At 52.4% G+C, this 24033-nt stretch overlaps 1 protein-coding gene across 5 annotated transcripts in view; it reads right to left on the bottom strand.

Moving 5' to 3' along the window:
- The window catches only part of RBFOX3 (RNA binding fox-1 homolog 3), a 445251-nt gene that overhangs the window by 347991 nt on the left and 73227 nt on the right, over window positions 1–24033 (bottom strand). Inside the window, exon 1 of one of the 5 annotated variants that reach the window (XM_010816527.4) lies at window positions 9423–9654. The exons of the other annotated variants lie outside the window; for them this stretch is intronic. The gene's annotated coding sequence lies outside the window, so the exon portion shown is untranslated. Of the gene's footprint in view, window positions 1–9422; window positions 9655–24033 lie in introns of those variants that run through there. 5 annotated transcript variants of the gene reach the window in all.

Raw genomic sequence — 24033 nt, 5'->3', positions numbered from 1 at the left:
CAATTTGCTCACCTATAAATTGGGTGATAATAATTCTCTTTTGGGGCTACTATAAAGAATAAATAAGACCATGTATACAGAACACTTCATTTAGTGACTAGTCCATTGTTTGTTGTTGTGTTCAGTTGCTCTGTTGTGTTCAACTCTTGGCAACTGGAGTTGTTCAACCATGGACTGCAGTACACCAGGCTTCCCTATCCTTCACTATCTTTCGGAGTTTGCTCAAACTCATGTTCATCCAGTCGATGATGCCATCCAACCATCTCATCCTCTGTTGCCCGCTTCTGCTCCTGCCCTCAATCTTTCCCAGCAACAGGATCTTTTTCAACATGATAAGCACTAAATAAATCATGTGACTTTGCAGTTTTTCCTGCTGAAAAGCTGTGTGTTAGTGTGTGTTAGTCACTCAGTCATGTCCGGCTCTTTGCGATCCCATGGGCTGTAGCCCACCAGGTTCCTCTGTCCATGGAACTTTCCAGGCAAGAATACTGAAATGGGTTGCCATTCCCTTCTTCTAAAAAGGTAGATTCTCTTTTTATGCCCTCTGTGAATCTGGGCTCAACCTGGGAGTTGTTTGGCCAACAGAAGGAGGAAGAAGAGATGGTGAGCCATTTCCAAGGCTAGGCCAGAAGAAGCCTTGATTGTTCCTGCTGTTCTCTGGTGCCTCTGCTATTACCATGATCGGGCCCCTGGTCCCAGGAGGGGGATGAAAGATACATGAAGCAGGGCTGCTCCAGCTGGACCCAGCCTGCAGCAGAGCCACTGAGTCCCTCTGCAGTCCCAAAGGGAGCCCAACCAAGATCAGTTGACCCCGAAACTGACCCAGGGACTTGAAAGCAATGAAGAGAAATGATTCTTGTTTTAAGCAACTGACCTTGAAAGTAGTTTGTTATACAGCAGTAGCTAACCAATACACCTACTCTCCTTCGATTTCTCTACCCCATTCTCCTGTCTCTGTATCAAAGACATTGCATGTGGGCCAAGTTGCTTCAGTTGTGTCTGACTCTTTGCAACCCTATGGACTGTCGCCCACCAGGCTCCTCTGTCCATGGGTATTCCCCAGGCAAGGATACTAGAGTGGGTTGCCATGCCCTCCTCCAGGGGATCTTCCCAACCCAGAGATCAAACCCAAATCTCTTATGTCTCCTGCACTGGCAGGCGGGTTCTTTACCACTAGTGCCACCTGGGAAGCCCATCAAAGATATTATATATCTTCTAATTGTGTCTCTTCTACAAAGTCAGAAAAGGAAAGACTTCTGCAAACAGATCACATGAAGCCTCAATTCCTGGCCTACAATGCCTGCTACCTCATTGGAAATAGGAAGTGACACTGCAGTTCACAGCATAGGCAGAGAAATGACTATTGAGAGTTCAGCAAGCTTGTCCGTGGCCTGGAAATGCAGACACTGAGTAAAGAGATTTGTCTGTCTGTCTGTCTGTCCATCTATCTGTCTACTTTGAAGTTGAGGTAATGCAATTTTCAGAATCTCCAGGGAGCTGGGTGCTCAGGTGGCAGGGAAGAATGAGAATTTGTCGTGGAAATTGCTGCTCAGCAGAGATTAGGGCTGCGACGGAGGGTGTGTGGCTCTCTCCTGCAAGTGTATTAGGGATTCTGCCTGGCGTGCTTGCCGTAAATCACTTCCCATTCAGGCCCGCTGCTGAGGGGCCAAAGGTCGATTTTCCATGGTTATGACAACAAAAACTAAAATTGGGTCAAACCTGAAAGGTATTATCTTCCCCTGAGCCGCTAAATGCACAAGAGTAATGAGGTTGGTTAAGCAATATACCTCTGCCCATGCCAGTTTCTCAGAAGACAGATTAGCCAGGTAAGTGGGTGGCTCTGGCCACCCAGCGATGCCTCCACCTACAGGTGGAAGGTCTGGGGTTTCCAGACCTTCAATTCTCTGACACCAGAAGACTCTTTGGCCACAGAAACCAGGTATCTGAAGCACTCAGGAAACCTCCCAGCTATCATGGAATGGGGACATCCAAGGACTTCTGGAAACTAGAGCCCCAGGGGACAGGTTTCTCTTGCTTCCGAGTCCCCTTCCATGCTGACCTCTCCTGGTCATCACCAGCCATAGTCACAAGTTTGAACCCGTGAGAGCCCAGGGGCTGAGGACTCGCTTTAGTTCAGCCCCTCCCTCTATGGAATCCTAGCATTTATCTGTTGCAGACACAATGCCAATACCTTGAATTTGCATAACATGCCCTTCTCCTCATAAATTATTGATTTGCATTCCGTGAGCATGCACACCCCCCGCCTGGAGCCCATCCTTCAAAGCCTCACTGTCAACAGGCTTCAAATTGGACCCATCATCTCAGGTTACACAGTATTTATAAACTGACCTGTCCCATCACTTGGAGATATTCTTAGAAACCACACTCCCTCATCTCAAGAGAAGGGGAGAGGGAAACAAGAGGAGACACCGGGAGTGATAAGGTTTTCTTCCAGAATTGATTTGATGTTCTACTTACGTGACAGATGTTATTAAAAGGGTGGGTGGGATAGATTGGAAAAACTGTGGGCCCATCAGTGTCACCTGGCCAATGAGAAGTGGGCAGAGCCCAGGGGAAGGTCAGAAAAAATATGTCATTACTCCTGTTCACTGGCCACGTGACCTCCAGGCATGTCTCAGTGAGCCTCCATGGTGAGCCTTGGTACCTTCATCTGAAAATGGGGCTAATATAACCCATGTACAGGATGGCTAGAATGGAGTGAGACTGGTTACATGAAAAGGCTTTTAAAAATTGAATTCTTTTCTGGACTTTCCCTGGTCCTCTAATGGTTAAGAATCCACCTGCCAACCCAGAGGACATGGGTTCAATCCCTGGTCCAGGAAGATCCTGCATGCTGAGAAGCAACTAAGCCCATGTACCACAACTGCTGAGTCAGCGCTCTAGAGCCGGGGACCCGTAACTACTAAGCCCATGGGCCACAACTACTGAAGCCCGTGCACCTAGAGCCCGTGCTCCACAAGAGAAGCCACTGCAATGAGAAGCCCATGCACTGTAGCCTCCACTCACTGCCACCAGAGAAAGCACGCAGAGACGAAGACCCAGCACCGCTAAAAATAGGTAAACCTTTAAAAAAAAAATTAAACTCTATTCTGGCACCTGCTGCAACATGGCTGAATCTTGAGGACAATATGCTGAGTGAATAAGCCAGTCACAGAAGGACAAATACTGTCTGATTCCACTTATACAAGGTACCTAGAACAGGCAAATCCATAGAGACAGAGAGTGGGATGGTGGTTGCCAGGGGCAGAAGGTGGGGCTGTGGGGAGTTAGCATTGGATGGGGAGAGCATCTATTTGGGGAAGATGAAGAAGTTCCAGAGATGATGATGGTGATGACTGCACAACAATGTGAATGTCTTTAATGTCACAGACCTGGACCCTAAGAAATGGTTATAAAGGTAACATTTTTGTACATCTTACCACAAAAAAAATTTAATGCCTATTACAGAAATGCAAAGTGATGCTTGGAAAGTAGTCTTTTATGAACATTCTGTCTCACACTTCCAGCCTCAAGATCAACACCTGTTTGGGCAGTGGGGCCTCTGCTGCCCAAAGGGCTCACTGTCTGTCTCTGAACTGCAAACATGCACTTCTGTTCCCTGGGCTGCCTGTTCCTGTCTTCCCTAGACTGCCCGTGCTCCTGAGTGGGGAACACAGGCTGGGGAGGGTGGGAGGCCAGGCCTCCTGACTCCCTGTCCACCTGGATCCAGGCAGGCCTTCAGGACAGGAGACACCACTGTCACCTCTGCCAACCTCTCCTGGAACGATTTCTTGAAAGTCCCTTCTGATAAGGAACAAACAAACTAGGGTCCCTTCACTTAAAAGTGGGCAGAGGGCAGTGAGAGTCTCTGTCAACTTCCGGAGCTGTCTGGTCCAACAGAAAGACTGTGTGAGTCTCCTGAGTAAGCTTAAATTTTCTAGTTGCCACATTTTCTAGTTCCAAAACAAATATCTTTGCAGGGATCCACCAGGAAAATCCAATGAGAAGAAGCAGTGTCGCCCGGTCCTGGGAGCTGCCCAGTGGGAAGGACTGTCCTCTGCCTGGCTCCCACAAACTCCTCCATGGCCGGCTGTCAGAATGTAAGCTCTCTGAAGGAAAGCATTGGTCCTGTGGGATCGATAGCGGCTCCTGGGTCAGGTTGGGGCACAAAACCCTTCATCCAGAGCTAGAATCCAGCAAAGCCCTGTGCTTACCTTGACCCTTCATGTCCACCCACCTTAGTGATTTCAGACAAGACACCTATGGGGGTGCCTGGATCCCCCATCTTGAGCTCTTGAATGCCCTCTCCCGACAGAGCTCCTGGGACTGGGGCTTGGGTGAGGTCACCAGTGTCATCAGGGTCTGCCTGTGTGTCCAAGTGCCCAGTCACTAAAGCTTTCATTGCACCAGAACATGTCCCTAGTCAGAACATGGCAGAGGAAGAAACCAGAGGGAAACATCCAGAACAGTCACAGCACATGTTTAAAAATCAAGGCTTCTCCCTTGCCCAGAGGACAGCCACACAAGCAGATTCCCTCTCATTTAGTGCAGCTCACTAGCGCCCCCTGCGGTGCGTTTTGTTATGATACCGTGCAAGTTTCGGCTGCCCTAAGTGACTGAACTGAACTGAAGTGACTGAAAACTGGGTGGCAAGAAATGACCGAAGTCTTGCCTCTCCCAGAGGAGGCCAGAAGTCTGAAGGCAGCATGATGGGGCTGAAATCAGGGTGTGGCGGGGCTGCACTCCCACAGGGGCCCTAGGAAGGAATCCATGGCCTGCCTTCTCGGGCTTCTTGGTGGCCCCAAGGGCTCCTTGGCTTGTTGCCGCATCCCTCCAGTCTCTGCCTCTGTTGTCACAGGCATTCTCTTCTGTTTGTGTCAAATCTCCCCTTCCCCCACGCTTTTAAGGACAACTGGGATTGCATTTGGGGCCCACCTGGATAATAGAGAATAATCTCTCCATCCCAGGGTCCTTACCTTAATCACCCCTGCACAGTCAGGTTGTGTCACACAAAGTGAAATTCACGGATTCCAGGATTGCCCCATGGATATCTTTCAGCCAACCACAGATACCATATGACACCAAAACCATATGTCAATAGCATATGCATGTGGGGATTAGATTAGATTTGAGTAGATTAGATAGATTCATTCCCTGGTGACAAAGCTGGCCACCGGCCACAGGAAACCATTCTTGGGGAGGTGCCAACTTAGGCTAGTGAAGGCCGATGCCCAGCAAGGTGAAGGGCTCCCAGGGGGCAGCTACTGCTGAACGTCCCCACAGCTCAGTCTCTGAGGCCAAGGCAGGCAGAAAGGTCCACCACTTCATGGGGAGGGCCACCCCAAAGCCATCTGAGTGGGGAACCACCAAAGTGCTCTGTATGCTCAGCCATCAGCATCGTCACCATCGCCACCTCAGGTGAGGGTCTGCAGAAGACACTGCCCGGGCCCTGCCATGTCCTGCCACCTTGACACTTCAGTGCCCAGCCCTTCCACTTCCGAGGACCACCCCCAGTACCAGTTCTTTATCAGAGTCCAATCAGGAGGCAAAACCACACACTCATTTTGCCTCAAAATTACTGGAGATGCTTCATATAAAGAAGTATTAACTATCACAGGGAACTGAGATAAAGGGGGATTGGCGAGTGAGAGGTAACACGAGATGAGCAATATGAGCAATATGAGCCATTACTCTGAGGTCTGAGCTAGAAGAGACTCCAGGGAAGGGAATCTCCACCCTCACCCCCAGGCTGAGACCCAGACTTTGTGAAGAGGACACAGCTACATTCCCCCCCACCCCCACAAAGAACTTCCAGCCTCTGCCTGGGGCTCTCTCCATCTGCCAGGGCCTGAAGTCCTGAGGTCCAGGCATTATGCCCCCTGAGCAGCCTCAAGGAGGAATGGCACAGATGGGTGTACACATATCCCACCCCTCCCCATGATGGGAGAGCCCTGGGGGGCATGTTCTCACTGGTCCCCAGAGCCCCATTGAGATAGGCTCCAGCTGCCCTCAAGATGGTGGGCTGCCTCTCTTCCTGTCCCCCTCCTCTTTCTTTCCATCACTGCGTGCCTTTGACCACTTATCTCAGGGTCTGCTCTTGGGATCCCCCAAACAGAGACACAGGCACTGTCAGAACGCCAGGGAGGCACAGTTAGGAGAGGCAGGTCAGCCTGGAAGCATCTGGGATGACGTGAACCCAAGGAGGTGGCCAAATGGGGCAGTGTGGGATTGCTTGGTCAGCCTGGAGGGTTTATGATGAGCATTTTGACAATGAAACGGATCTGTTTCACTGCCATCCTTTAAAAAAGGTGTTGGATGCTTTCCTGAACGTTTCATTGAATCCACACGACCAAAAGCTTCTGCTGTTGCCCCCAGCTGACAGTGGAGAAAACCAAGGCTGAGAGTACCTCCCGGCCAAGGCCACACCATTGGGAAGAGGCCGAGGGTGGACTCAGGCCCCGGGGCCCCCCCATCTCCCACTCCCATCCAAACCCAACACATGAATGCTTACAGCTGACTAGGTGAAGTTCACAGGCTATGGATGAAGATAAACAGAGAAAGCAGGCATTTGAGGGGGGAGAAGAGGAACCCAAATGAGCAATAAGGAAATAGAGACCCTGAGTTCCTGCAGACCAAGAGCGACCCCAAGGTCTCCATGTGGAAGCTGCCTCCCGCCAGAGCAGAGGGGGAGCAGGAGGGAGGAAGCGGCAGGAAGACGGTCAGGAGCAGCAGGCAGGACCCGAAGATGCCGGTTTCCTGCCCAGCTGGACTGCAGGACCCTTCTGAGGACAGGGATGAGGACTCTCAGCTGTCACTTGGCTCCCGTGATCACTAAATCACGAGTCATGGGAACACTGGAGGAGCTGCCTCGCAGCCATCTGTCGTGGGGCACTGGGAAGCAGGGGCCTGCTGGGCAGGAAGCTGGCTTGGGTGACCTCCACGTCCTGGCCCATCCTTGGGTCCAAGTGCTGTCAGACTTCCCGAGCAGGGACCCCCATGTTCTGGCAATGCTGCCCCCGGCCACAGAGCACCTCGGCCCAGTAAACAAAGACCGAATCCTCGACGGTGGGAGAAAGGCCGTGTCAAGGGTGGCGAGGTCCTGGGTGTCGCAGGTTGGGAAGTGGCGGTGGGGCAGGGATGGCATCTGCCAGCCCGGCAAGTCTTGGCAGGATAAAAACATTAGGTCACAGAGAAGTAGACCAGGAAAGGGTGTGCACAGGGCCCGTCCCCAGTGATGACCATTCCAGGTGTTGCCCAGTGGAGCCCCCAGGATGGAGAGGATCTACAAGTCTTGAGCCACGTCATCCCAGGAGGCCAGCTGTGAAGGACTGAGCCTGGTGAGGACTGGCCTCTGGGACAGCTCGGGCTGTCAAGCAGCTGCCTGAGAAGTTAAAGAAGATACCCATCCCCCCACCTCCAGGAAGTAGTCAGCACCCTTCGGTGGAATCCGAGACAGGGGAGAACAGAGGAGACTGGTCCTGAGCGCAGACATCATTAACACCCAGGACAATATTCTCTCAGCAGCCTGGGAGCCTTCTTGGTTGGTGGTAGATTTTATCCATTATTTATTCATTTTTGCTGGAAAGAGCCTCCACAGCCTGACCCTTGGGGTCCATAATGAGAGTGAATGGGGGTGGCAAAAGGGGCCCGAGGTGGGGTGATCACCCAGCTGGGGTGGACGGGGGACATCAGTACCAGGTCAGTGGCGCCGGCTGATCACACCCTTTCCAGGCTCGGGGCCCCCTGTCGGGTCGGGGGGCGTCCGGCACTGGACCCAGGCCTCCCTGCTGCCTCTCCACTGCAGGTCTCTAGGGATGGGCAAGCCGCCCTGCCCTGCACGGACCCTCAGGCATCAGATCCCTGGTTGTCATTCTCCCCAGCTCCCTCCTCCCTCTCACCCCTCCCCACAGTCACCCCACAGCAGTGCTCAGGGCCTCCCTACTCTGGCTCTGCTGAAGCTGACTGGGGTTTTAATGACTCCACTGGGGTTGAAGCGGGCACCCTTGCCCTGGCCTCCCAGTCTTGTCCTCTCTACCGACCCATCCTCCCCACCAGGCACGGCCAAGTCTTTGACTTTCCCTCGACATCGCAGACACAAAACTCAATAGCACCTGTGGATCACACCTCCATCCAGACCCTGTGCTCTGCCCTGCCTACTCCTTGGAAGCACCTGGAGTGTTCTGGAAGCCACTGATGCCTGGGCCCTCCCCAACCCACCATCCAGAATCCAGGGAGGGAGGTACTGTGACTCTTAGCACTTCAGCTGACTCTCAAGTGAGGCCTGAATGGCTAGCACTGATGCCCAATCGACCACAGCCATGAAGCCACAGAGGGGTCCCCCTCTGTGGGCAAGGGGCCCCATAGGGACAGGGCATGAGAACAGCCTGGTGTCAGTGTGGTGGTGACTGGGGGACAGGACTCAGCACCTTGTATCTCCCTGTGGGTGACCCTTAGCAGGACGTACAGAGTCTTTGGAGACAAGACTGATCAGATGACAAGAGAAGGGCCCTCCTGTCCTTCCCACCACCTGCTCCGCCTGGCCCCATGCCCTCTACAGACCTCACGAGGCCATGCTCAGATTATGAGGATGTTTGGGTTCATTGCAGCCCTGGCTCCTTGCCCCAACTACCCTGGGGTTCCCAAGGGCATTGTGGGCATCTAGGATCACCAAGCAGAGAAGGCAATGCCACCCCTCTCCAGTACTCTTGCCTGGAAAATCCCATGGACGGAGGAGCCTGGAAGGCTGCAGTCCATGGGGTCGCTGAGGGTCGGACACGACTGAGCAACTTCACTTTCACTTTCATGCATTGGAGAAGGAATGGCAACCCACTCCAGTGTTCTTGCCTGGAGAATCCCAGGGACGGGGAGCCTGGTGGACTGCCGTCTATGGGGTCGCACAGAGTCGGACACGACTGAAGTGACTCAGCAGCAGCAGCAGCAGCAGCAGGACCACCAAGAGGCCTGGCAGGGGATCATCCCTGCCACGCCATCAGCAGGAGTCCAGGGAACCACGCCCTCCCCAACCTTCCTCTCCAAGCCTGCCATCATTCCACCATTCTGTTCATCACTCCAGCCCCTCGGGGAACACTCAAGCCAGAATCCAAGGATAGGGCCCGGGAACTGGGAGCTCCAGGCAGTGTGGGTAAGGTCCCAATCAGAAGCAGGGTCCTAGCCTGTGCTTCCATGGACCCAAGGACTCGGGGCTGGCCGCTCCATCGTTTTCTGAACCTCAGTTTCCAAGCTGTTAGGATGGAGCCGGCACTAAGCAGTCAGTGGAGTCCCTTCCATCCTACTGTTGGGCACAAAAGCCTGACGTTAGGAGGTATTGCCAAGTATTTTCTAACAAGCATATATTCCTTTAATAATTGAAGAAAAACAAACTTCATGACAAGAGTAAATGGCAGCAGAGGCCATAAAATTACCTCCAGGCCCCAAGGGGTGCTGTGAACGGCCTCACACAGCTCAGGGAACGGGCAGAAGTCAGTCCTGCTGGTCAGCCAAGCCAAGTTTCCCACAGGGGACGAAGCAGCAGAATTCCGAGGTACCTCGGAAAAGTCGCTGAGCCCACCCTATGGGTAGGACGTCCAAGACCATACCCCAGGAGGGCCGGCAGGCTTCTTGGGAGGCTGACTCCCAACCCTGCCAGAGAGGGGAGCCCCGGCCCTCCAGGATCCAGCCCTCGCTCTCCACAGTGGCCCTCCCCCTACCCACTGCCTGGACTGGCAAGCAGGCAATACGCTGGGAAGGGCGAGGAGCCCGGCTGCTGCTGGCAGCCAGCCACCCTCCCCGCCCCCACCCCCCACGCTGCTCATTTCTATGCACTGTGAGCCCCACCAGATCCTATGACCTTGGCATTTGGGGGTCACAGGAGAAGGACACCGTGCGTGCACAGCGCCTCCATCCAACACATCAATTAACATTCCTCGTGCAAAAGTTGGGGCTGTAATTACAGCAAGTGATTAACAGGCCGAGGTAGCCTGTCTCCGAGGGAGCAGATTAACAGCAGAGGTTGGGAGCGCCGGCGCTCACCTCGGAATCACCGGTGCGTCTTAAACAGGGGCCCCAGTGCCCTGAAAGCTGGTGATTAATGGAGGGGATGAGAATGGGGACGTTTCCCTGGCACCCATCGCCGGGCTTTTTGCTCTTGGCGGTCACCGTGCTGGCCAGGTGCAGGGAAAGGGAGGGCAGGCCGGCCTTGAGGAAAACACCAGAGCTCCAGGGGAGGGGGCAGGCCTTGTTCTGCCTGCCCCAGGCCTCCGGGCCCTCCTGGCTGCAGCTTCCCACTGAGCTAGAAGGCCAAGTCCACAGGGTCCGTGAACACTGGGAGACTCAGCCCCTTCACCAAACCATGTGGAATCTGGGACCACCCCTCACCTGCTGTTCCCCAGGGAACATGCAGGGCTCTGCTAAGAGGTGGAGGCTGCCGCCAGGACGGTGGCCATCCCAGCAAAGATGCCCAGGCCAAGCATAACACCTGCTTAGCTGGCTGAGGGAGTGGAGGAGCCCAGAGTGGGGGTACCTCCTGAGGATGAAGAGGGAAAGAGCGGGGAAGACACCCCAGCAAACTAGGTGTTTACAGGTGCATGGGTGTCAGCACATCCAGGTGAATCAGCACACACGTGTGTGTGTATGTATGTGTGTGTGTGCACAGCGGGCTGACGTTTCCTATTCTTCCAGGGTTAGACCACACCTGTTCCCATGTGTGGTGCTGGGCACAGGCATTTAGGGACTAAGTCCTGCCCAAGAGGCTCTTGGTCTCGCAGGGAAGATGGTCACAGAAACCTGATAAATACCCAAGGGCTCGGAGGGTGAGGCTTGCCGAGAGCCCAGGGCTGTCCCGGGTCTGTCTTGAGGGATGGGGGCAGGAAGGGAGAGAGAGAGAGGCAACCCGAGATGAACTGTGAAGTCAGCTGGGGATTTATCCATCAAGTGGCAGATGCCAGGCACACATCACCACGAATGTGGCCCCCGTGGTAGGCCCCAGTCCTCGTGGTGAGACGGCGCCAGCTGCTTAGGGTCACGGCCTAGCACAGCCACAGGTTAGCTGTGTGGCCTTGGGCTCTCCTGGCCTTCAGTCCCTCTACTGCCCATGGGAACGAGGGGTGCCCTGCCTCGTGGTAGGACAGCTCACATGCCAGCAGGTCACAAGTTCCCAGAGTGGCTCCCCCTGTGGGAGCATCCAGGCACACACCCTAGCAGACCTCCGGCGGGTCTACCCCATGGGCCCTCTTCATGCAGTAATCAGGTCACCCCTACTGTTGGTAAGTCACTGTTTCCTCTGAGCTAATCAAAACAGTGAAACCGTGATTGGTCCACAGGTTCACTTGTGACCTCAGCAGAACGTTCCAAACCTTCTCTAGGGTTTTTACGTTACTAAAGGGCCCTCCACCCCACCAGAATCACTAGACCTGCCTGAAGGGCACCCAGATGGGCTGAGGGCACGTGTCCTCCAATACCAACCTCAACTGGCAGGGGAGCCACTGGGATGCAGCCAACAAGTAAGGGCCCTCTCTCCCCACTGAGTCCCCACATCCAGGCACCCAGGGGCCAGACTCTCTCCAGCTCCCCCCTCCACCCCGACGACACGAGCAGCAGAGGCGGGCATCTGAATCTTGCACCTGGGAGATTCGGGACCAGCACACACCGCACACTTGGTGCTCGCCCAGACGACCGTTTGTACACGCAGGGCCCTGCTTACACTGCTGTGTGCTAGTTACCCCACTGAGCCTCCACAGAAACCCATGTGGTCCAGACCCAGCCCACTTCACCAACCAGGAGGTCATCTTTGCACCACCACATACATCCTCCAGGTGCTCTGAAGCAGTTAGAGCCACATTGTACCCTTTTCCTTCTGGAAACCCAGCTTCTATGGAGGTGCTCACCTCCAGGACTTAAACCAAGGTCTGCTCCACTGAACCAGCCTGAGTCCACACTTCCATGTGCCCACGGCCAAGAACTTTCCCCAGGACAACAGAGAGAGAACTAGAGCAGGGTCTGGCTGGCCAGGAGGGTTAGCTGCTGCCGTATCAGTCAGCATCCCCAGACACAACAAACGCTCAACACAACAAATGAAGAAAAATGAACTATTCCCATTGCTGAAAACACTCCCAGCCCCACAGTGTTTAAGATGCAAAGTAAGAAGGGGCAAGCCACACTGCCTCTCCTCTGGCCTCCCCTCCCCTCCCTCAGCCCCCTACCTTCCCTTGAGGCCCCCTCACCCTTCCCTGTGTGCATCTATTCTGCTCCCCAAGTGCAAGGTCAGGAGACTGATCCTGGAGGGGTCTCCTTAGCAGTGGGCAGTGAGAATGAGGCAGAAGAGAGTGCTGGTCAAACGTGAGGAGTGGGCATGTGTCCACACGTGGGGGATAGGCAGCCTGCGGTGGGCATTTCATCGAATCATTCCTGAGGGACGGGCCATCATCACTCTGAACTGCAGGAAGGTATCTCAGCACAGTGTAAACCTGCCTTTCCCTCTGCTGGCCCCAGCCTCTGCTCCAAGTTCCTTCCTACAAGCGTGGAGCCTAAGTAGGCAGATCCGAGCACAGAGCCATCTTCCCTCCTGTTTTAAGGCAATGCCACCTGAGGACTCACCCTTTCCAACAGGGTCCTCTCTGCAGCACTTGTAAGGTTCTCCTGTGTGCCAGGCACTGGGTACAAGTGAGAGTTTTCTGCCCCCACAGCTTGTAATTCCACCAAGGAGGAGAAATGTTGAAACACAGAAGGCAGCAACCTGTTTTGGGGGTGACTGATCCTTTGCCAGGCCCCTCCACTGCTCCCAGGACTCCTGTGAACCCCTGACCAAGGCTGGATGCACCATAATGTCACACTGGGAACCACTGGACCTGTGACTTGCTCCCTGCTAACCCCCGCAACCTGGACCTCCATCAGCATCATGCCCCAAGTGGGATTTTCAAGGAGGCAGTGAAGATGGAGCACTGCAGAGCAGTTTTCACGGCTACACACAGAAGTTTGCAGGCACAGTGGGTGTCTTGATTCCATCTGGTAAGGGCGGAATGGGACAGAGCCACCAGGCAGTGCAGGATAACAGAAACACGACAGGCTTTGGGATCCAAAAGATGTGGTCTTAGGACATAGTGCTGACCCTTCCAGAGGGACTTTGACCAGATCCCCTGATGTCCCTTGACCTTGATCTCCCCATCTATAAATGGAGGTACCAAAAGACCCTGATGCTGGAAAAGATTGAAGGCAGGAGGAGAGGAGAAGGGGACGATAAAGGATGAGATGGTTAGATGGCATCACCGACTCAATGGACATGAGTTTGAGTAAGCTCCGGGAGTTGGTGATGGACAGGGAAGCCTGGCGTGCTGCAGTCCATGGGGTCGCAAAGAGTCAGACACGACTGAGCGACTGAACTGAACTGAGAGGATTAAATGGAGATGGCCCAGGAAGAGCTGCTTCATGAATATTCATGACCAGACCAGAGGGACTGCTAGTTCCAGGCTCTGCTAGAGCCCCATGTTGGAAGGCATCTACAGAGGGGGCCCCTGGACCTTCTTCTCTGACTGCCAGAGATGATATGGCAGACAGGAGGAGAGTGCTCAAGTAACTTGGGTGGGGCTATGGCCTCTGGACTGTTCCCAAAGCCCACTAGAACATTGTTCATTGCCCATGAAAGGAAAAAGTGTGGTCCATCCACATAACAGAACATTATTTAGCCTTAAGAAGGGAGTGAAGCACTGACACAGGTTACAACATGGATGAAGCTTAGAAACATCACCTTAAGAGAAATAAGCCAGACATATAGGGTAAATAGTGCATGATTCCACTAATATGACATCCCTGCTGCCAAGTTGCTTCAGTCGTGTCCGACTCTGTGCAACCCCATGGACTGCAGCCTACCAGGCTTCTCCGTCCATGGGATTCTCCAGGCAAGAACACTGGAGTGGGGTGCCATTTCCTTCTCCAATATGACATCCCTAGGATAGGCAAATACACAGAGACAGAAAGTAGAATAGAGGTTTACCAGGGGCTGGGGCTCCAATACTTTGGCCACCTGATGCAAAGAACTGACTCATTAGAAAAGACCCTGACGCTGTGAAAGATTGAAGGCAGGAGAAGGGGACAACAGAGGATGAGATGGTTGGATGGCATCACCGACTCAATGGACATGAGTCTGAGGAAGCTCCAGGAGTTGGTGATGGACAGGGAAGCCTGGTATGCTACAGTCCATGAGTCACAAAGAGTTGGACACAATTTATTGACTGAACAAGGGACTGGGGAAGTCAGGGAGCTACTGATTAATGGGCAAAGTTTCTCTTGGGGATGATGAAAAAGTTCTAGAAATAGATGGTGGTGATGGTTGCACAAGAGTGTGAATGTCCTTGATGCCACTGAGGTGAACACTTAAAGACGGCTCCAGTTGTACATTTTATGTCATGTGTGTTTTACCACAATAAATCTCAAAGAAAAAACTCAGCATCCTCTGTAGGGGAAGAGTGGAGTGCAAGAGGGGCCTCCCTTCTGCTGACCAACCACTCACTAAGCGCTTCAGTTACTGGGCAGAGAGGGCCTGTAGTCAACACAGCTCTAACAAATGACTTTGGAAGAGGAACAGTGGAAACCCCCCCTGCCCACCATGGCCTCTCACCAGCTCTAGAGAGAGAGGATTTGGGGGAAAACTGTTGTGTTGATGCACTGGGGTTAGTCATCATTTTTGTAACATCAACAGTAACATCAGAAAATTTCCACTTCCAAAGACACATTACCCTGCATCCTGCCTCCCCACCAGCAACTTCAGGAATCCCCTCTGCTGTTCTCGACTCCACGCCATACTCCCTGCAGATGGCTGGCCTTCTTGAAGGCAGCTGGCCCGAGGTCTGACCAGGAATCGATCCTCAGTGTGGATGGGAGGCCGCCGGAGAAGCCCGACAAGCCTCCAATAATTACGAGGAGATAAGACTATCAGGTATAATTAAACAGTGTCCACAGGCAGACCTCTTGGCTACAGCCTCTGTCCCCTATCCCCTCCTCCTGTTCCCTGAGACTGCAAAATAAATTATCCTGTGAAGTCAGCAGAGGTTGAGCTATGGAAACAATTAAACAGAAATTAAATCTAATTCATTTATACTCCAAGCACAAAGTGGATCATGTAGGTTTTTTTCTCTCCTTCCTCTTTTCGCCTTGGTGTTAGAGAGGACTATTATGGGAAATTAATCATGAAGCGAAGCAATGAAAGTGATCTATCACTCGCTAAAGTGCACCGACCGACTGTATAAAATCTATTATAGCAGCAGGAAAATGTAGAGGTAATGCAGTTTGGAAGAAGGGAGACTAAGGAAAGAGGGGGTCTCCTAACTGAGGTCGGAGTGATGGCTAGGCCAAGGACCCGCTTCCTCCAGGTCCGGGGTGCTGTGCAGAGGTCCACACCCAAGTTCACTGGGCTTGTTCAAGGTGTTCCTGATGACGTGAGACTCATCCCACAGGGGAAAGCCTGAGAAGGGTCCTCCAAGGCCAGTGGCGCTTGGGCCTGGGGGGTCTGAGGGAGAATCTGCTTGATTCTCACCATTTTCCTCAACATAGAAGTGTGTGGAGGGGCGGGTGTTGCTGCAAGGACAAGCCCCAGGGAGGAGCCCCATGAGAATCAGCCAGGCCTGTGTCCCCACCTACAAATTGGGGGTGACGCCACCTGCCCTGCCTCCCCTCACATGAAGATGAAATGAGCAAGTGGGCAGGAAAGTCTGCAGGAAGTATGGAGTGCGGAGATGCCGAGTGGCTGGCGGCAGGCCCAGTGAGCCATGTTCCTGGTTTCCTGCTTTCAAGAAAAACAATTTCAAAAATTGTTTTCCCATCATGTGGAGGAAGGAGATGGCATAAGTGGAATATTTCCTCCCAAATGAAGTGGGGCTCAAGGCTGCCAGGGCAAAGAACTCAGAAGCACTGGGAAGGGAGAGGCTGGCCTAGGAGAGGCAGCTTCAGGATGCTGAGCCCGGGGGACTGCTGGGAGAAAGCCTGGGGCTGGTGGGTACCCTAAAGGTCTGGGGGCACCAGGCCCCAGAAAAAGGATGCTCAGGAAGTAAACAGAGGAGCTCAGGGGTTGGGAGGAAGGCTGAGCTTTGAACTCGGCATAAAAAAGGAAGAAACAAAGGCCGCCTCCACTCTGCTGATCTCCTGAAGGGCAGACAGCCCTCTCGGCAGATGGGGCTGCCCCTGGGAGCCCACACACCCACTGCTGCCCCAGGGCTCACTTGTTCAACCAAGGCCGGCTGCCACGCTCCCGGGCAGGTGCCAGGGGACGGCCGGAAGGGGAGAGCAAGGCCGGAGAGACGAGCAAGGTGACAGGTGAGAAAGGCACATGTGGCTGTCTCCTAAACCTTCTCATTTGAGAATGGCCCAGACTTCACAGCTCAGCCCAGAGTCAGGCCCAAGCTCCCCAGGGTATGCCTGGAGTCAAGCCCTCACAGAACGGACAGGGGCAGGGAGGGGCCAGTCCCCCGGGACTCAGCCCCTCTTCTTGCCCGCTCTGCCATCCCTGTACTAAGAATGCAGCGGGCCCCTCTTCCCTGGATTGTCTTCATTCTACCTTGCCTGTCCGCAAGGCCAGAATCATCATAGGGTTAGCTTTCCCCAAAAACAGGTTTGGCCCTTGCCCCTGGTTCCTGGGAGGTCACCTCTGAGACTTTGGAGGGTCTTTGTGAGTGTGTTTACCTGGGGTTCTTACCAGCAGCCAGAGAGTCTGTGCTGACTGTGGTTTAGGGTGGGGGCCTCAGGCCACACTTTATCAGTTTGACCTCTTGGGGGGCTGCAGACAAAGGTCAGCCACGTGGGTGGTCAGTGAGGTCTATGTGGTCAACTCCCAGTGAACCCTCTGGACCCCAGAGCTCAGGTGAGCATCCCCAGGTGGTGAGCACTGTCAAACATGGTTCTGAATGGATTGGGGGCTGTCCACAGGACTCCACTGGGAGACGAACCTGGACACTCAGGCCTGATCTCACCTGGCCACTGCCCTGGGCGCCTTGTCCCACTGCTGACTTTTATCTGTGTCCTTTCCCTGGGTGGACTGTGCGTGTAGGAGTGTAACAGCTTTGCTGACTTCCTCCCGTGAATCACTGGACCTGGGGGTAGTCTCAGGGACCCCTGAGCTGCAGTGACTCACAAGGCATAGTAGGAGCCATCCAGTCCAAGTCTACCCAGGCAGTTGAGGAGAATGAGGCCACAGTTAAAGGAACTGCCCAAGGTCGTGTGGGAAATGGGAGGCAGGCAGGACCAGTGCCCCCTCCCTGGGACAGCGCCTCCCCTTCCCAGCTTTCATCCGTGTCACCTTCCCCAGGGGGAAGGCTCACTGGGGAATGTATCCACAGACTGAGTGAGTCAGTGGGCGGAAGTGGAGATGCCAGCACCAAGGCTGGTCCCCACTGGCCAGAGACAGAGAAGGAGCAGAGTGACTGCCAAGACCTTCTGTCCCCAGGGTTGGCGCTAAGGACAAGGAGAGTGTTAGGCCGAGATAGGGAGCAGCCTAGAGCCACAGTAAACCGGGCTGCCCTCCCCAGTGTGCTGGGGGCCCCAGGGGCAGGAACAGAGATGCTAATTAAAACCCCAGCACACACTCCACAATGCCCTCCCCATGCTTAAACATCAGCCTAGCAGCCAGCTTCCGTCTACCCCACCCAAAGCAAAGGGACACAGGCTTGAGAGTGATTAATGTTGTCTGCCACTTGAGCTTGGCATCTGGGCCTGGAGGCATCCAGCGTCACGCCACCAAGAGGCCAGCCCCTGCCACTTGGCCTCAGCTGGCCAGGCATGAGGGTGAGATTAATGCTGGGCCCCCCTCCAAGGCTGCAGGAAAGAGCATGGTAGGGGCCTCTTCCAGTGGGGCTTCTACTTGATGCGTCACCCTGTGCGTGAGGGGTCTCCACCAGGACCAGCCACGTGAGTTGCAGGCCTCAGAACAAAATGAAAACCCCAGGCCCTTGCTCACACTGCAGGACAGAAACAGCAGAGCTTCAAATCAAGTGCCAGCCCTTCTGAGCTTGCGTCCCTGCACGGCTTTGCAGGTGGCGCAGGAGCAAAGCTGGTCCTATTCCCACTGTCAGAGCCTCTTCTGGTCATCTGGGGAGAGCCCCGAAGAACAGAGAAGTGCAGAACTCGGAAAGGACACAGCACACTAGGTGTGCACACACGCGTGTGCACGCACACACACGCGCGCGCGCACACACTCCTCGGACACTCGGGAGACACTGAGCCCAGGTAAGAGTTGGTTGAAATGACAGCATGGCTGACATCGAGGAGCAGCTGTAGCAGGGAGCACCCCAAGGGACCGTTCTCCAAAAGGTGGATGAGCAGATGGATCCAGCCCTCTGGCCCAGAACCCGAGGTCCTAGAGCTGGAGGGCACCAGGAGACCAGCTAGTCTGACTTCCTCCATTAACAGATGGGGAGGAACTGGAGGCTAAGAGAAGCTGCCTGGACTTTCCTTCCCAGGAGGTTCTCGGTGGACAGCAGAGCTCCTACCCCAGGACTTTCCTCTCCGGGCAGGTCTGCATCACTAGCCCTGACCCTGACTCACTAAGAGTGAGGACCTCACCTCTGGCTCTGGAGCCAGGCCTGGGGCACAACGGGCTCTTTTGCTTCCAAGACACTCAGAGAGGGCACACGGGTGTTCAAGGAGACGGAGCTGGGGAGTGGCGGGGGTGGGCAGGGCCTTCCAAGCTTGTGCCCCTGACCCCTGGGGGACACCACATGCAAACACGGAATTCATTGGCTTCCTGCTCCAGAGGCTTAAAAACCACCTCCCAGGGGAGGAGAGGAGGAACAAATTAGGAGTATGGGATTAACATATAGAAACGACCATATATAAAGTAGATAAGCAACAAGGATTTACTGTTTAGCACAGGGAATTAGATTCAATATCTTGTAATAACCTATAATGAAAGTAATTTGCAAAAAAAAAATAACTGAACCACCAAGCTACATACCTGAAACTAACGCAATACTGTAAGTCAACTATGCTTTAATAAAAAAAAATTTTTTTTAAAGAACAAAAACCACTTTCTGGGTCCTTGAGAGCACTTAAGCACTTGGAGCATAATAAAAAGTTCTGGATGAGTGGAGGTCAGGTCATGTTGTCATCTAATTGCTGAGGTTACGCAACCTAAAAGGACAGAAATAGCCCCCGTCTCCAGCTCAGGTGATGAAGCAGAGGCGCGGGCGGGCAGCAGTCAGAGCCCACGTCTGGGGGAGGCCACCAGGCAGGGGAGTGCCTGACCTGGGACACGACGGGCGCCTGGAGCTCCTGGTCTGGTTCATCACACAAACATGAGCCCGTGGCTGCCCGTGGCCGGAACTCCCAGCAGGTGAGCCAGGTCCCTGTGTCCCCAGCCAGCACCAGGGACACAGTAGGTGCTAACGATCAATGCAAAGAAATAGAGGGAAACAACAGAATGGGAAAGACTAGAGATCTCTTCAAGAAAATTAGAGATACCAAGGGAACATTTCATGCAAAGATGAGCTCGATAAAGGACAGAAATGGTATGGACCTAACAGAAGCAGAAGATATTAAGAAGAGGTGGCAAGAATACACAGAAAACTGTACAAAAAAGATCTTCATGACCCAGATAATCACGATGGTGTGATCACTGACGTAGAGCCAGACATCCCGGAATATGAGGTCAAGTGGGCCTTAGAAAGCATCACTACGAACAAAGCTAGTGGAGGTGATGGAATTCCAGTTGAGCTATTTCAAATCCTGAAAAATGATGCTGTGAAAGTGCTGCACTCAATATGCCAGCACATTTGGAAAACTCAGCAGTGGCCACAGGACTGGAAAAGGTCAGTTTTCATTCCAATCCCAAAGAAAGGCAATTCCAAAGAATGCTCAAACTACCACACAATTGCACTCATTTCACATGCTAGTAAAGTCATGCTCAAAATTCTCCAAGCCAGGCTTCAGCAATACGTGAACCGTGAACTTCCTGATGTTCAAGCTGGTTTTAGAAAAGGCAGAGGAACCACAGACCAAATTGCCAACATCCGCTGGATCATGGAAAAAGCAAGAGTGTTCCAGAAGAACATCTATTTCTGCTTTATTGACTATGCCAAAGCCTTTGACTGTGTGGATCACAATAAACTGTGGAAAATTCTGAAAGAGATGGGAATACCAGACCACCTGACCCGCCTCTTGGGAAACCTGTATGCAGGTCAGGAAGCAACAGTTAGAAGTGGACATGGAACAACAGACTGGTTCCAAATAGGAAAAGGAGTTCGTCAAGGCTGTATATTGTCACCCTGCTTATTTAACTGTATATGCAGAGTACATCATGAGAAACGCTGGACTGGAAGAAGCACAAGCTGGAATCAAGATTGCCGGGAGAAATATCAATAACCTCAGATATGCACCACCCTTATGGCAGAAAGTGAAGAGGAACTCAAAAGCCTCTTGATGAAAGTGAAAGTGGAGAGTGAAAACAGTTGGCTTCAAGCTCAACATTCAGAAAATGAAGATCATGGCATCCGGTCCCATCACTCCATGGGAAATAGATGGGGAAACAGTGCAAACAGTGTCAGATTTTATTTTTGGGGGCTCCAAAATCACTGCAGATGGTGACTGCAGCCATGAGATTAAAAGATGCTTACTCCTTGGAAGGAAAGTTATGACCAACCTAGACAGCATATTCAAAAGCAGAGACATTACTTTGCCAACAAAAGTCCATCTAGTCAAGGCTATGGTTTTTCCTGTGGTCATGTATGGATGTGAGAGCTGGACTGTGAAGAAGGCTGAGCGCTGAAGAATTGATGCTTTTGAACTGTGGTGTTGGAGAAGACTCTTGAGAGTCCCTTGGACTGCAAGGAGATCCAACCAGTCCATTCTGAAGGAGATCAGCCCTGGGATTTCTTTGGAGGGAATGATGCTGAAGCTGAAACTCCAGTACTTTGGCCATTTCATGTGAAGAGTTGACTCGTTGGAAAAGACTCTGATGCTGGGAGGGATTGGGGCAGGAGGAGAAGGGGACGACAGAGGATGAGATGGCTGGATGGCATCACTGACTCGATGGACATGAGTCTGAGTGAACTCCGGGAGTTGGTGATGGACAGGGAGGCCTGGCGTGCTGTGATTCATGGGGTCGCAAAGAGTCGGTCACGACTGAGTGACTGAACTGAACTGAACTGAACTGAACTGAAGTATCTACTGAGCGACTTCAAGGAAAAGTGTTGCTTTTTAATTCCCGCCATCCCGGGCATGCGAGGCTCCTCCAGAAGTACAGGACCAGGAAGAAAGCCAGCAAGGAACGCGGGAGCAGGACCAGGACTCTGTGGTCACAAAGAAAGAGAGAGCACAGGCACGTGTAAAATATGCATAAACACAGAGAGCCACATTTATTTATATTTTAGGGTAGCAGGATGAAAGAGGGATTCTTTTCTTTCTGATGTTTGGTATCGTTCCACTTTTCGACCGTAAGCAGAATGTCATAATAGGAAAAACAATATAGGAATAAGGGCTTTCTCTCTCATGCACGTACCCTAGAATGGGATGGGGATAAAAGAGCTCCATCAAGGCCAGGATGGAAATGGGGTAATAATAAGGCCGCTGAGACTGCAGGCCAGAGGGGCTGGGTTCCAGGTGCAGGGCTGTGATTCAGGATCTGCTAACCCTAACCATAACCAGGAGGAGCAAATGGCTGGATAAAGAAACGGCATAAGGAGGGGGTAGTGAGCAGCCCACAGACGCTGGAGCAAGCTCTTGCCGATCCAGCACAGGAAGGGGTGCAGGTAGGGATGGGGGGGGACAAAGTGAAAGGGAGGAAATAAAAAAACACAGCCCTTGGCAAAGGTGTGCATGGTGGGCACCCTCTTCTCTGAAATTCACCCCTGTCCTGCCCTGTGGGGCGGCCACACCATAGACAAAGCTGGTTCTCGGAGGCAGGGACCAGAGAGCTTGGGTGTGAGGTAGGAGCGGAGGAGGGCCACATCGTGGTTCACGTGTTTTTTTCTAGCCAGAAAGGACTCGTCTTATTTTTCTCTTAAGAACACTTTAGTACCACATTAGATTTTAGTGTCAATTAAAAAATAACGTATAAAAACATTATGTTAAGTTAAAGAAACCAGTCATATGATTCCATTTAGAAGAAAAATCCAGAAGGGGCAAATCTGAAGAGAGAGAAAGTGGATTCATGATTGCCAGGGGCTGGGGGTTTAGAAGGATTGAAAGGTGACAGCTTAAGGGCACAGGGCTTTTTTTTTTTTTTTTTGGTGGTTGGGGGGGAACAAAGTGTTTTAAAATGGACTGTGGTGGTGGTTGTACACCTGTGAATATACTCGAAATAACTGAATGGTTTAAATGAGTGTGTTGTATGGTGTGTGAGTTATATCTCATTAAAGCTATTATAAAAATTTTTTTTTTTTGCACAGGTGACCTAACTAACGCAAAAGCAGCAGGTCTAGGTGACCAGCCTGCCTCTGTCTCCATCCCTCACTGCCTGTATCTCACTCTGCCCTCTGTCATGCAACCCCCAGGCAGGCCCCCCATCCTGCCATGCCATCATGGTTCACGTGGTTTTTTCTAGCCAGAAAGGACTCATCTTATTTTTGCCATTTCCTTATCCAATGCATGAAAGTGAAAAGTGAAAGTGAAAAGTGAAAGTGAAGTCGCTCATGCAGTCTCCTTCCTCCCGCCCCAGGCTTCTGTGTGCACCCCACATGTCATGCCCTCATACACACACATTTGACCTTCTCCTAGCCACCCATCCTCTAGGAAGGGGCACCAGGCCAGGGTGGCAGCACATAGCAGTCCCCAGTTCTCACCCTGCTGAGCAGTGGTCACTCACCCTGGAATTCCTTGACTTAGATGACTCTGCCAACCACTAGTCAGCAGGTCCTTCAAGGCAGGGAAGTCCAGATTCACTGTCCCATATCCCAGCCTCCCAGGGCCTGGAACACAGCAGCAAGTCATACAAAAGCCATTGGACGGACAGAAGGGCACCCAGTTCTCCCATCATTGACCTACGTTTGCTCTTGTCAGGAATCTGTTTTATATGACTCAGTTTTAATTTGGTATTATTTCAATAGGTTCTCAGTTCAGTTCAGTCACTCAGTCACATCTGACTATTTGCAACCCCATGGACGGTAGCACGCCAGGCCTCCCTGTCCATCACCAACTCCCAGAGTTTACCCAAACTCATGTCCATTGAGTCGGTGATGCCATCCAACCATCTCATCCTTTATTAACATGTAAATATATAATCAGCAAACTTGTCATTCCTGAAGATTGCACATTAACAGTTTGTTTAAATACTTCTCATTTTTTAGTGCAGATATAAGTATACTTGTGCAAGGAAGATTGGGTATTTTAGCAATTTCTGTGTTCCATGTTTCCTGAAATGGGATTATAGGATCAATGGGCATTATCCATTTTATAATCCATTGCTGCTGCTAAGTCACTTCAGTCGTGTCCGACTCTGTGCGACCCCATAGACGGCAGCCCACCAGGCTCCCCCATCCCTGGGATTCTCCAGGCAAGAACACTGCAGTGGGTTGCCATTTCCTTCTCCAATGCATGAAAGTGAAAAGTGAAAGTGAAGTCGCTCAGTCGTGTCCAACTCTTCGTGACCCCATGGACTGCAGCCCACCAGTCTCCTCCGTCCATGGGATTTTCCAGGCAAGAGTACTGAAGTAGGGTGCCATCATTACGTACTGGCAAAACCCACTGTCTAAAGGATGCCTTGAGTAATGAGTGTTTGTATACAGTCCTATTGGGACTCAATATTTATATATTCTCAATTTACTTTTTTGCTAATATAAACAGGTGAATTATTTCAGGTCATTAAAAATCCTATATAGTTTAACCTTTAATTGTATAGCCTGACAAATTCCCATTGAGGGTGAAGTAGACATGCAAGTTTCTCAATGAAGTTATTGCTCCAGGATCCGGGAAGGGAGCCCACCTGTTACGCCCAGCACTGTGGGGCAGCCAATCTCAGTTTTGGCATGGGGTGGGGAAGGAGGTAGGAATTAACTAAGGCCATGATAGAGGGTTGCACCCAGGTTGTCATTATTCAGTCACTCAGTCATGTTTGACTCTTTG

The sequence above is a fragment of the Bos taurus genome, chromosome 19, assembly GCF_002263795.3.
Source record: "Bos taurus isolate L1 Dominette 01449 registration number 42190680 breed Hereford chromosome 19, ARS-UCD2.0, whole genome shotgun sequence".
Lineage (NCBI taxonomy): Eukaryota > Metazoa > Chordata > Mammalia > Artiodactyla > Bovidae > Bos > Bos taurus.
This window is presented reverse-complemented; position numbering and strand designations above follow the sequence as displayed.